The 12,862-nt window shown below is 39.8% G+C and overlaps 1 protein-coding gene across 1 annotated transcript in view; it reads left to right on the top strand.

Moving 5' to 3' along the window:
• LOC146383641 (transmembrane protein 132C) overlaps nt 1-12,862 on the top strand; it is a 186,481-nt gene that overhangs the window by 48,546 nt on the left and 125,073 nt on the right. The window lies entirely within an intron of this gene.

The following is a 12,862-nucleotide window of genomic DNA, read 5'->3' as shown; positions in this document are numbered from 1 at the left end:
TGTACAATGCACAACACTTGGCCAAAAGGAAAATGGACAGAATTGAAGTGTCATAAAAAGCCCATTTATGTCCCAAATGTGTCTTCAAGGCAGAAAGCTTTGAGGTTTTTCTTTTTTTTTTATTTCGGCACAACTGGCCAAGATATGTTGATTGCTGTTTCTCAGTGCTTCCACCAGGGAGATGTGATGCCTTGCAAAATGACTGTGAAAAAAAAAGTTTTTTAAGCAGACAGAGAGATGTTTGGAAGCTAGTGAAATTTCTCCCCAGTCAGGCATAACTAATGCTCAAACAGGAACTTTAGCTTTTTTGTTTCCATTTTGTTAGGATTCCTGTGATGCTAAAATACATTATTCTCACGCAAGCAGAGAAGGAGGATGGGTTTTAAATGCCATTCTCTGTAGCAGTCACCTTTAGGATCTAATTGAGGCAGGTTGTGTTGCAACACATTCGTGGTTGAAGATATGGCAGCCTCATTTCCATGACTGCTTTGAGCATGTTATATGGAATTACATTTTCGTAATTGGGCGACCAGTGAGCAACCTCCAGTTGCTACGGAAGAATGTATTGTAACGGCTCAAGGGGAGGGGTCACTAACCCAAAGACTCATGGGACTGTTCATGCTGGTGTTCATGTGTCATAACAGCTATTCCTGTCATTTTGTGTTGATTTCTCATTGTTATTGCTGTGAATCGCAGCTGTAATTGTGCCCTAATAGGCTGGCCAGTGCTAGATCCTAGGAGAACTGGTCACAGAAACCTCCTTGTGATTACTTTGGTTGTTAGCGTGTTGTCAGAGTTGCCTGTAGATTGCATGGATGACAGTGACTTGTCTGCAAAGTTGCTTGATAACTTACCACAGAGTGACAGGGAAACTTTACAAAAATGCAAATCAAAGTAGAAACGAAGACCACAAAGTCTGAAACCAATAAGTATCAAATGGCGCAAACTTTAGTTTGAAGGTTAATTATTTTCATTTACAGTTTGTATCGCTCTCCAAACAGCGAACTTCTCAGTGAGTAGTTGATGAGTGTTTGAGGACAAGTTAGTGTCTTCCATGCAAACTACAGAAGGCTACAACCAAAGCAATCACAAGGACGATTCTGGGCCAGGACCGCATAGCTCTTTGTGACCATATATAATTTTTGCCTAACAACCGTTGGTTATCATGAGGTTACTCATCAGTTTTGGGAATGGGTCTTAGCAAATGATTTCACAGAAGCTGCCAGCAACCTCCAGCAACCATTCTCAGCCAGTTGGGTAATACTCATATTCTCTAGCTGCGAGGTGGTTGCTAACTGGCCTCTAGTCTGTGCGAATATGCCCTGGGAGAAAATCTAAATATATATTTTTAATATTTGAAAGAATATTTATTCCTTTATGATGGAGACTTGTTTAGAATTGCTGTTAGTTTACCTGTCTGTCTTTCTAAAAGTAAATATCTTTAAATCTGTTGATGTTCGATCTCATGTGTATGTTGTGTGTTTGAAAGGTGAGTTGAGAAAGACAGTTTTTTTCAGACTCAGACTTTATCGACATAAATAACCAAAGGCCATTTTGGAACTAAAAAGTCTATATGATTTGTCAGAACCAAAAACAACTCAAGTCACGAACAAACACAGGGCACAGACTTATCGCTGCTATCTGTAGGGTATGAAGCCATGCCCTATCCATCTCAGTCGGGTCACAATACTTCATTTTCCCTCATTTTTCTGAAAGGGGAAAATATGATTCCACCTATCGATTGCTGCGTAAATGTGTTGCCTAGTGATGAAAGATGAGGTGTGCTTTGCTTTTATGTGATCCAATTAACCTCCAGCTAGGAGAGGGCTTTCTGCTGTGCCCTGCTTCTCCTGCAGTGTCGGAGTGCATGTGATGGGCACTTGGAGTGATTAGTGTTCCTGTGTGTTTGGATTTTGTTGACATATCATCCATGTCATTTCTCTAATCAGGGGATTATAATTCTATGGAGCTTAGCTTTATATCTAGTAGCCAGCAGTGAATGGAAGATGGCAAACTTTTTTTCTTTGTGGCTGTAAAAAAATAGGCATTTGTAAATTAGGTGATTGTTTTGAGCAATAAACAAATAAATTATGGGGTGATGATGCATTTATGTAGCTTTTAGAGCGGTTGGGTGTTGTAATAGCATAACACTCGTTTATAACAACTCAAATACCTTTCTCCAGTAACTTAGTGTTACTTAAGTGGTGTGCTGCTTAGTGGTTTTGGACACATTCAGCCTATTTCTCCCCTTTATGTGTTCATAAGGCTTTATCAGAAGCTGTCTTTGATAAGGTTTAAACTTCTTGACTTTGCCAGTGGCATTTTCTCTATCTGAGGAGCAGCTGACATTTATATCCAGCCCTCCATGAGCTCGAAAATACCTTTTTTTAAAAAAAATTTCATTGTTCTGTGGCTGAGAATAAGAAAGTTACCTCTCATGCTGACCGACAGTAGGTCCATTGATAGTGACTTCGAGGTCCCTTAAGCAGTTTCTCTACAGTCGGAGCCTGCACATAGAGCAAATGTTTAACCAAAGGAAATGCCATGTAAAGATCACGTCCTAATGTTTTACCTTGTGGACTTATGAAAATTTGGGATTTCAAAAGCTTTTTAAATGTCAGTATTAGAAGAGGAAAAACAAGATGTGCCATCTTCTTCAAAACACCATAATCAGTAAAGTAAAAATGTGGGCACCACCTGATGCAAAAGTGAGCAACACCATTAGCAACCATCAAAATAACATATTGTTGGTTTTTTATTTGTTTTTGGGGGGGGTTTTTTAAAGACTGTTTTTTGTTTCTCAGAAATTTTGAATAGGTGCTCAGATTTTCTTTTTGCATTTCTTGTAGAGTTCTCTGAAAAGCTCGACTGTGGTTTGTTTGACAGATTTGTTTAAAAGTGGACTTTGAAGATATATTTTTAACACTAAACATAATTACACCTAAATCATTTATTTATACATTTTGCAACTAGGGCTGCCACAAACGATTATTTTGATAGTCGACTAGTCACCAATTATTTTTGCGATTAGTCGACTAATCAGATCATGCATCCACTGGACGTAAAACATACAGCTTATTGCACCAGCAGCATCTGCTCTTATATAACTATCATTAGCTTACAGCTTTAAGTGTTTCAGGTATGTGCTAACTAAAAATAAAGACAAGATGATAGTTTATTGAATTTAAATGAAATTTGCAAATTGTTTCGGTGAAGTTTAATAAACGCAGCCATCTGCTCCTTGCTATCTAAAATATAACAGGACACCGGAGTATATTCTCGAGCGTCTCACACTTCTGATAATCAGTTGTCTACTTGACGTTTATTCAGTTGTGTAAAAACTATAACTTTGATCTCAGCCAAACCCATTTACTGAGGAACAAATAAAATACTGAAAAAAGCCAAACAATATAATTTTTAAGTTATCTAAGTGACTTATATATTTTATATATATACCTGAGTAGCGAAAGACAGCAGTGGGTTTAAAAACGATTTGCCAGGAGTCCGGTGTTCTCACGGCTCTAGTGAGCCTTGAACCCCGGCTAGCTATCGAGCTGGTGGGTAACAGACGTCTCCGAAAACGTCGGAGCGCTTTTGAAAATATGTGGTGTCTTGATAAACTGAGCAGATATTTGAGGTTTACACAGTTACATTCTCGCCTGAAAATATGTTAAACGTTTATTTTGTGACCCAGAAAGAATAATAAGAGTAATATTAAAACTAACTAGCTGCCGCCATTGTTGGAAACTGAGCTGGGCTGCACTACGAATTCTGGGACACAGTTTCTTCTTCTTCGGGGTTTAACGGTAGCTGGCATCCTTGTACATGCAGTGCTGCCATCTTCTGTTTCAGTCCGTTATTACACTCTTAAATCCTACTACTTATTCCTGCGTCTTTTGGGATCTTACAAAGCTTCAAACAACGCGTCAACTATTAAATTAGTCGTTGACGATTTTGATAGTCGACGTAATCGTGACTAGTCGACTAATCGTGGCAGCCCTATTTGCAACAATGCTCAGTGAGTAGTTGAAATGCAGTTATTTCCAATACAAATCTATACAGTGAAGACCGACATTAAAGGTGTAGCCCAATTGTCTAAATGCATCATCTGTTTTTCTTAGACTATTCATTGAAAAAATAAGAATGGAAAAACAAATGAGCATTTTTGCATTGTTAGTCCTTACCTTTCCTTTCACTATATTAAAATAATACAATAAGGTTGGATTTAGTCTGAAAGCTTGAAAGTCAAGGCTGGGGTGACTCATATCTCCTCCATTAATATAAAAGGGAAAGATGTTATGGCATTATAGGCATTTGGATTGATATTTTCTGTTGAAGTCTTTTCCAAGTAAGAAGACAGCTGACGAGCTTTGCATGGTCTAGTTTCTTGTTTGCAAAATATCCTGTGAAATCAGTCTAACCTTAAAACAGTTTGGTTTGAATTGTCTCTCCTGGGCTTTCCTATTTGTCATCCTCAGTACTGAAAGTTAATGTGTGGAACCCATGGTAATGGCTGAAAATCGCCTCTTACATCTGGCAGATTTTGGAAGTGCGTCTTAATGGCTCTTCAGAGTCTCAGGAGAGGCTCCTGTGTCTCCTGTAGTTTACACCCTCTGAAATCTTCAGTCACTTTTCTGGTCAGGTTGCCAAGGAGGTCATCTTGTGCACCCCAGACTCATCAGACAAGATGAGCTCTTCATGCTTTTATAGGCAACTAGACCTCTTAAGGTGCCTCAGTAATTGAACAAGGTTGTCAGTGAAAAATTGAAGCTATTTATTTTCCCTGCTCTCTTAACAATAATGCTTACACCTTAAAACAAGCTGGCTAAAATATACCGAGCCTTTGGGGTTGACTTGCAGCTCTGCATTTATATAATACAGTCAGAATTTTCTATTGTCTATTGTTTATGGCAATAAATGAACACGTGTGGTTTCAGTGTCTTTTTGTAACTACTGCCACTACTCCATTGATCTGTTATTTAGAAAAATGCATTGCTGGTGCTTTGTCACCCAGTGACAACACAAAGTCTATGCAGCTCAGCAGGAACTTTATTCCATTTTACAATCCTTTATATACAGTCACAGGTCAGTGCCTTTCCAGCTATGGTGTTGCTTGTCCAGCGATCATCACTTTCATCAAAGTGATGGCAGATTTCCAGCGTCTTTGGCCCTCATGATGATTTGCTAACCCACAAGGTTAAGGAAATAATGCTATAATGCTGTCTTTACAGGCAGCAGCGAAAACATCATTAAAAGCTTTACAATATTACAAGACAGTATCAGTAGGGGTACATGGGCAAGTAGTAGTAATATTTTTTCTGTATATTTGGTATGATGACATGCAACCTTAAATACCGTCTTTTTAAATCCCTTATTACCTGCCTCATTCTGACCTCCTGAACGTCTCCTGTTTACTGGCTATCATCTTGACCTCCCTCTCCTTCTTCAGGACAACATCACATAATTATAAATCTTGGCATCACCTATACCGTCCTGATTAATATTAAGCCTGCACCACAGCTGCAGAAACTGCAGGCAGCATTATTACTTGTAAATAGTTCAATGAAGTATTCATACATTTGAAGTAATACAATTACTGAGACGCAAGGATTTTAATATACTTCAATTATCCTCAGGCAAGGCCTAATTTTAGCCAGTGTAAACAATAGCTTTTGTCTCTTAATAAAATGTTATTCAGGAACTCTGAAGGTACAATAGTGTAGAGTACTAACTAGTTAATTACCACCAGTAGTTAATTTAAATGCTTCACTTTAAGAGTGGCTGAAATCACATTACAAGAGTCTTCCAGGCTTAAGCACCTCTGAGCCCCCGAGCTGAATAAGCAGTTTAAAAAAGGAAATATTTGTTCATCAAGTGGAAGAGAAGACATTTTTGACTTTAGGATTGCACTTGAGATAAAATTAATTGATCATCATTCAGCTGAATACAGTTCATCCCAAGACATGTGGTGGGGTGTAGTTTTAGCCAGCTGGAGAGGGAAAGGTGGGGCACGGTGATTCAGGGACTAGTGCCAGGTGGAGCAATTTGCACGCCTGCTGTGAACGTTCTAATCAACTTCCCTTCTTATTCGGTAGTGCACTCGGACCTGAGAGACACACACACATGCTGAAAAGTCACAGCTCCGGTTGCCTGCCACTTACAAGAAAGCAGCGGTTGGAGTAGAGTAGAGAGTGCACCCACGGTAACTCATAATTTTGAGTTATTCTGTGTGTACCTTGAAAAATAAACATGTGTGTCTTAAAAAAATACTTTAAAAGTCTGTCTGTAGACGTAGACGTAGTGGTGTGACAACACAAATGTCTGAATGACACTTAATGAAAGTGTTTGCTGAGACATTTCAGGTATAGTGGCTAAACTGTTAGTGAGCTTCCTAAAGATTTAATGCAGTTGTTATACAAACATCCCACATAGCAAGCAGGTCTGGCCCGGATCTGGTATCAAGCCGGCACTGCTAGCTGACTTTTGGCATGATAAGACATATGTCATCCATATATGGGCCAGGCCTGCATAGATGGCACTGTCTATGTGATGGTATGCCATATCTGGCTCGATTGTGTTTTGGTTTATGTGGCCCAGGCTCACAGCAGACAGGTCTGGCCCGGATCTGGCATCAAGCTGGCACTTCTGACTGACTGGTGTCATGGCAGGGTGTATGTCAACCAGATGTGGGCCAGGTCTGGCAATGACGGCACTGTTTATGTTCCTATTTTCCTATTTTAGTTAGAAGACCCAAATGCCATGTTGCAATACTGTACTGCTATAGGTAGCCAACGTTTCAAATGCAGATTTGACAGGTTTGTGAGTGTACACTCTATCCAAAACCTAGTGACGGTTTACTCATTTTTGCCAGTGGGTGGCTGTAGCTCAGGAGGTAGAGCAGTTCACCTACTGATCGGAAGGTTGGTGGTTCGATCCCTGGCTGCATGTCAAGAGTGTGAATGTGTATGAATGTAGTTAGGAAGCACTCAGTTTAGAGAAAGTGTGAATATGGCATGTTGGATAGAGCACTTTCAGTAATCCCAGACAGTAGAGGAGCGGTATAAAAGAATCAGTCCATTCACTGTCTGAATAGAGTTTTGTCATGTTACTTTTGCACTATTATCTTCCGGCACGTGTTGTTATTACATGGCTTGATTAAGGTACACATTAGGCTGACATCTGGGGCCAGAGCTGAAACTGTTCTGGGCCAGCACAGGACCACATAGTGTGTCTGCAACTGGCCTTGTGCTGGCCCATGTGTGGGCCACATCTGGCAAACCAGATCTGGGCCACCAAAGGGCCGTCATTCTTTGCGGTATGTGGGCCATGTGTAAGCACATTGTGTGGGCCATACCAATTTTGCTTTGTGGGATAGGGTTTTTATTTGGGTTTACATTCACCTGTGTATTAATCTAATGTTGATAGCTGCTACATGGGTGTGACACACACCTTGATAAATTTTAAGTATTGTTTAAACAGGACTTGAGCTTGATGCCATTAATAAACACGCTGAAAAAAAGACTGGCACTTGTGGTCTTTTGATGATAACATTGTCTTAGGACATTTTAGAACCCATCATGTACTAAAGCAGAACCGTTTGAGCTAAACAGGGAATTAGATCAGATTTAGGACTGGATTTACTAACCGTTCGTGCCATCGTTAAATCCTCTTTTGGCATTAAAAAGCTTCTGTAGGTATTTACTAAAGCAGGGGCAGTTTTCCAACTGATAGACGTGGATGCAGGTAATCTTACTTACTATAAGTTTCCTTTTCAGAGTGCAAAATTCTGGGAGGAGAGTATGTAAATGAATCACACAAATATGATTTACAAAGGTTGCACCACTGTTTACTCCAAGTTGTCCTGAATGTAATGCCTGGAAAAAATCATGTATTATGTGCCCAGTGTAGCTGAGATATCTGCCAATAGGAAAATTCATTTATTTGGAAGGAGAAGGGGAGAGTTTATCAGAAAGAGCATATAATTGGTGCGAGTTGATGGCTCAGAGCTGTCCGTGCACTGTGAAAGCTTTGGCCATGTCCTGTAACTCTTCACTGACTCCTCCACCCTGCATGTTTAAAGATGAATCCTACATGCTTCTGGTCCTCAGTAAAACTAGCATTTTGATAAAACAGAGCCTAACTTAACTGGACTGAGCCGAGCGTCAGAGAGAAGAGGAGAATCCCATTACGAAATGCATAGAAGGTTGCTTCTTTTTTTATAGGCAGCCGGGTTTCTTTACAGAGATGAGGTTTGCAGTGTGCCAGGAATTTAGTCACATTTATACACAGAGAAAGCTCCTCAATGAAAAAACATCTTTTCCCTGGTATCAGGTCTGTTGTCAGATTAAAATATTGGTCAGAATGCAGCAATTAATGAGACTGAAGCAGACTTGAAGTGTTAGATCAGTGTGTGAATGTTACAATATATTTTATTGACTTTAATAAATGACTGCAGCCTCAGACTGCTGAAAAAAAATTAAAGAGGGGTGCGCTTGGCGCGGTAACGGTAACTTCATTGACACTGGGCTGGTTCTATATCTGATGCTAAATAATGTTTGTCACATGTCCGCAGTTATACACTGATTTCAGCTTTATATGGTGTAACAGACTGCAGTTTTCACAAGCAGTCTTTTTACCAGAAGACTCTACTTTTGTACCAGAAACACTGATTCTTCTTCAATTGTCTCTTATTGATATTTTGTTAGCAGATATAGTGCAGCCTCATCTCATCCCATCATCATGGACCATTTAATTTCACTGTCCCTTTAAGAATGCTGCTCTTTATTTAAATGAGCTATCTACGTGTTTGTTTATAAATTAGAGCAGCGTCAGGAGATCACCTACAGGACTTTCTGTTCCCATGGGCACAGTTATGATTGGAGCCCTTAGATTTTACATGCCAGTTTTGTCAATGACCACTAATTGTTTTCTTTTCTGTGAAACATTAGTCTGGGAGAGTAGCATCAGCTTTTCTTAACACAAACAGTGCACCACCACCACCACCCTCTTGCCCTGCCCCATTCCAATCTTTGTTGCTGTTCGGGTTTTCCTACCTCTTACCTCAGTCTCCATTTATAAATCTCATTTAAAAAAAAAGCTGTTTGATTAGTGACTTACTGAAGTTGGCCAGCCTAATATGTTTGATCAGGGAGTGGTTGCAAGATGCACACATGGTGGAGGATAAAGATAGGATGAGAGGAGGAGGTGTAGGAGGGAGGCTGAAGGGAGATGAAGGGCTTATATTTCTTGGGTGAAGTTCTACTTAGGTCGCCAGGGATAAAAACAGGTGATTATAAGAAACGGTTTGATTTGGAGCCACACATGTCTGTCTTGGGGACACGAATGCATCAATACCATTTTGGGGTTTATTTTAGAAGTTGCTTGCTGCATGGTGTGAAATGATATGGGAAAAAACATTTTAATCTCCATTCCCATTGCTGCCATAGGCCTTTTGCCTCATACTGCATGTATATAACATCAAGTCAGTAAATCCCAAGTTTCACATCTGTCTAATGATGAGGTCTGGTTCAGCTGTTTGTTTGATATGTGATCAGATTCCTCAGGCCACATCCTGAGGGATTGGCAGTGCCCAAAATTACTCCTGTAGAGTTTACAGCCAGGATTTAGCACATGGAGTTAAGCTATCTACACAAATCATTCCCTTTTTCATTTGCAGAAACAGTCCTACAGACATGATTTACAAGTACAGTGCTGCTTACATGAAATCCAAGGGCAAGTCAAGGCTACAAATCACACCGACTTTGCCTCTCTGTTTACGATGTCCTGTTGGTGTCATAGAAAGGGACATATTCTAAATCTCAAGTTACAAATTACAGCATTTTTTTTCCTGTTGTATTTAGTTTCATCTGTGTCATAGTAAGTGGAAACTAGGACAGTGTGTCACATCCCCCAGAGAAAAGGATAGACAGGAAAATCCTTTCACTCGGCTGTAAGCGTGATCCAGCACCGACTAAGCGCCGGCTCGCCCCTTGACCGCGGTCTCAGTTTTGTCACTCGCAAACACAGTTTTCTCAGTAAAAGCTATGCAGCAGCAGTCACTGACTGTACGCTGTCTCGGCACACAGAGGGTGACTAATTTTAAGGTGTGATTAGCTTGAAGGTGTGCCACATGAATACAAACATGAAAGCGACTGCTTAGAAAACTAATTCATATTTATGATTCATTCTTATTCTTATTCTTTTTCATTTATCAGAGGCAGACATTTAACTATTAATGCATATGATTATAAAGAAGAAAGACGCCTGTAATTAGCTTCAGCTGTGTGGGTGTTTGTTATTTAGGCAGCAAACACAATTTTATTTAGCTGGGGTGGTGGCACAAGCAATATTTAGAACAATACTTAATTATTTCAGAATAAAATGGAAGCCGTGTGTTTGATTGCTGATTTTTTTTTTCTTTTTTTTGCCATTGACTTTTCAGTCCAAATCCTGACCTGCATTTCAATAATGCCACAACAGACCAAACTGTTGTGATTCCCAGTCCGAGGGTGTACGTTCCCAGGGGGTTGGTTAGGCTAGATGGAACTGGTAGTTAACTAACCAACAGCCAAAGGCAACAGATAAATGAATTATACAGATACATAACAGTGAAATGCTTGATAAATGAATGTCCTTGACATATTGAAGAAACATTTGTAACTTTTCTCACAACATAATGCATGACTTTGAAACAGATTAGTAGATATAGAGGTAGAAATGAGGGGATAGAGGGCCTCCTGGTTTATCAATAACCCTTAAACAGGCTCATAATTTTTTTGCTGTGTTATTTGAAACAACCTATGCAAGGTTAAATACAAATGTGAAAGCTCGATTTTTCCCTGTCGCCCAATTTAAAGGTGTAAATGTTAACACTTATTTGGCAGCTAGAGGATGCCTACCTTTAGATTTTATCTACGGCTCATTAAAGTAGCTTGCACAGCCTAGAAATTGGTAGTTTTTTAATGGGGCAGCTCTTGCATAAACAGTTGCTTAACTATAAGTTTTAAATGGGTAATCTGAAGGTATATGCTAAATTGTAGCTCAGGTGTAATGTGAAAGAAGTTAAAGACCGGGAATATTATAAATCATTCACTTATGGATTTGTTTAAAAACGAACAATAGACATTTCACTGTAGGGGGAAAAAATGGATGAATACAGCAGTCTACGTGAGAGTTGGGTGACCGCCAGGAAAGATGTTAGACACAGTGCTGATTAGGAGGTTAACACCTGTGACACCTGCAGTGTCCACCTGCAGTACTGCATAGTCTGTGGCTAAGTTGGAAAAACAGAGCTGTGTAGTTGCAGCTCTCACTTCTCCAGACTCAAGATACACTGCTGCTGGTGCGAGAGGAGAGAAGCAACAGGGAACGATTCACAGTGGGGTACATTAGCTGAACAAATTCAGGTAAATTGTGTTTATTCACAACACTTGCCTGGTTTACCTTTATCTTTAAGGCTTATTTAAAATAAGAATTTCATTTTGCAGTGTAAAATGCTGTGTTTATTTTTACTGTGCATATGACAAAAACATTTCTTCAAGGAAGAATAATCCCCCTACCCCCAAACTCCCTCCCTCATCATTTCATGTAAGGTTTTGGGAAGCTAGTTTAACCCTTTACTGCACTGTTTCTGAAGTGTTGTTCTTCTGTCTGGTGCTGTTCGTTTGGCAAGCTTGTCATTGCTTTTTGGGCCATGGATTGTCACAAATCACCACCATGCCACATCTCCCACAGCATGCAGGGTCCAGGACAGAAAATCAATGGACTCTCATGGGCAACTCCATCAGTGCACTGATGGTGAAGAGAAGAGGGTGGGGGTCAGGTCTGCAGAATGAGGAGAGGGAGAGATGGAAGCAGGTTTTATGGTGTTATTTTTGTGCCACTATTCTGAGCGCAAGTAAAAAAAAAAATTGAGCGCATGTAAAATAATTTGCAGGTGCAAGTGTTGCGTTTTGAGGAGAAATTTATTTTGAGCAAAGAAAAGCTTAATTTGAGTGAACAAAATTCATTGCTGCGTGCAAAAAATGTATTTCAGTGTTTTCTGTTATCCACACACACACACACAATAGCAGCCCCTCTCGCTCAGTTTTTGCATTTGCGCTTGCTCGCAATGTGTTGCTTGCGCTCACAACATTTCTGCCCGTGCGCGTTCAACTCTTTCTGTACACCGTTATATTTGTGTCACAAAACCAGCCAATCACAGACTTGGATGCAAAAAAATCTGATTGGCATTTTTGGTCTCCAATCAGCTCGAAATGACGAAAGGCAATATCCCAGGCATCTCCAAAAACGTTAGAGCACTTATGCAAATATGTGATGTCTTGATAAATCGAGCAGATATTTGAAGTTTACACAGCACCATTCTCACCTGAAAATATCTTAAAAGTTTATTTTGTGACCCAGAAAGAGTAATATTTCAAACTCCGCCACTCTGTGTTCCTCCTCCACTGCCTCGTTTGAGTTTTGGACGAAATGGATTCTGGGATATTGCATTTCGTCATTTGCACGCAGCAATGAATTTTGTTCAGTCAAATTCAGCTTTTCTTCGCTCAAAATAAATTTCTCCTCAAAATGCAACACTTGCACCTGCAAACTTTTTTTACGTGCGCTCAAATTTTTTTTAGGTGAGCTCAGAATAGTGGCACAAAAATAACGCCATAGGTTTTAGGGGCATGTGAGGCCCGATTTAAGAGCATGTTTATCCAAACAACGACAATAAAGAGAAATACTGAAAGAGATGAACGCCTTTGTATCTTTTGAAATCGAAAGGGTTTTGTCACCAAAACCAAGCAGATACTGAGCACAAACATATGACAGAGCCATGCTTTTCCAAAGATGTGAAATATTCTGTAGATATATACAA

The sequence above is a fragment of the Perissodus microlepis genome, chromosome 7 (assembly GCF_051167445.1).
Source record: "Perissodus microlepis isolate ML-2025 ecotype Zambia chromosome 7, ASM5116744v1, whole genome shotgun sequence".
Lineage (NCBI taxonomy): Eukaryota > Metazoa > Chordata > Actinopteri > Cichliformes > Cichlidae > Perissodus > Perissodus microlepis.
This window is presented reverse-complemented; position numbering and strand designations above follow the sequence as displayed.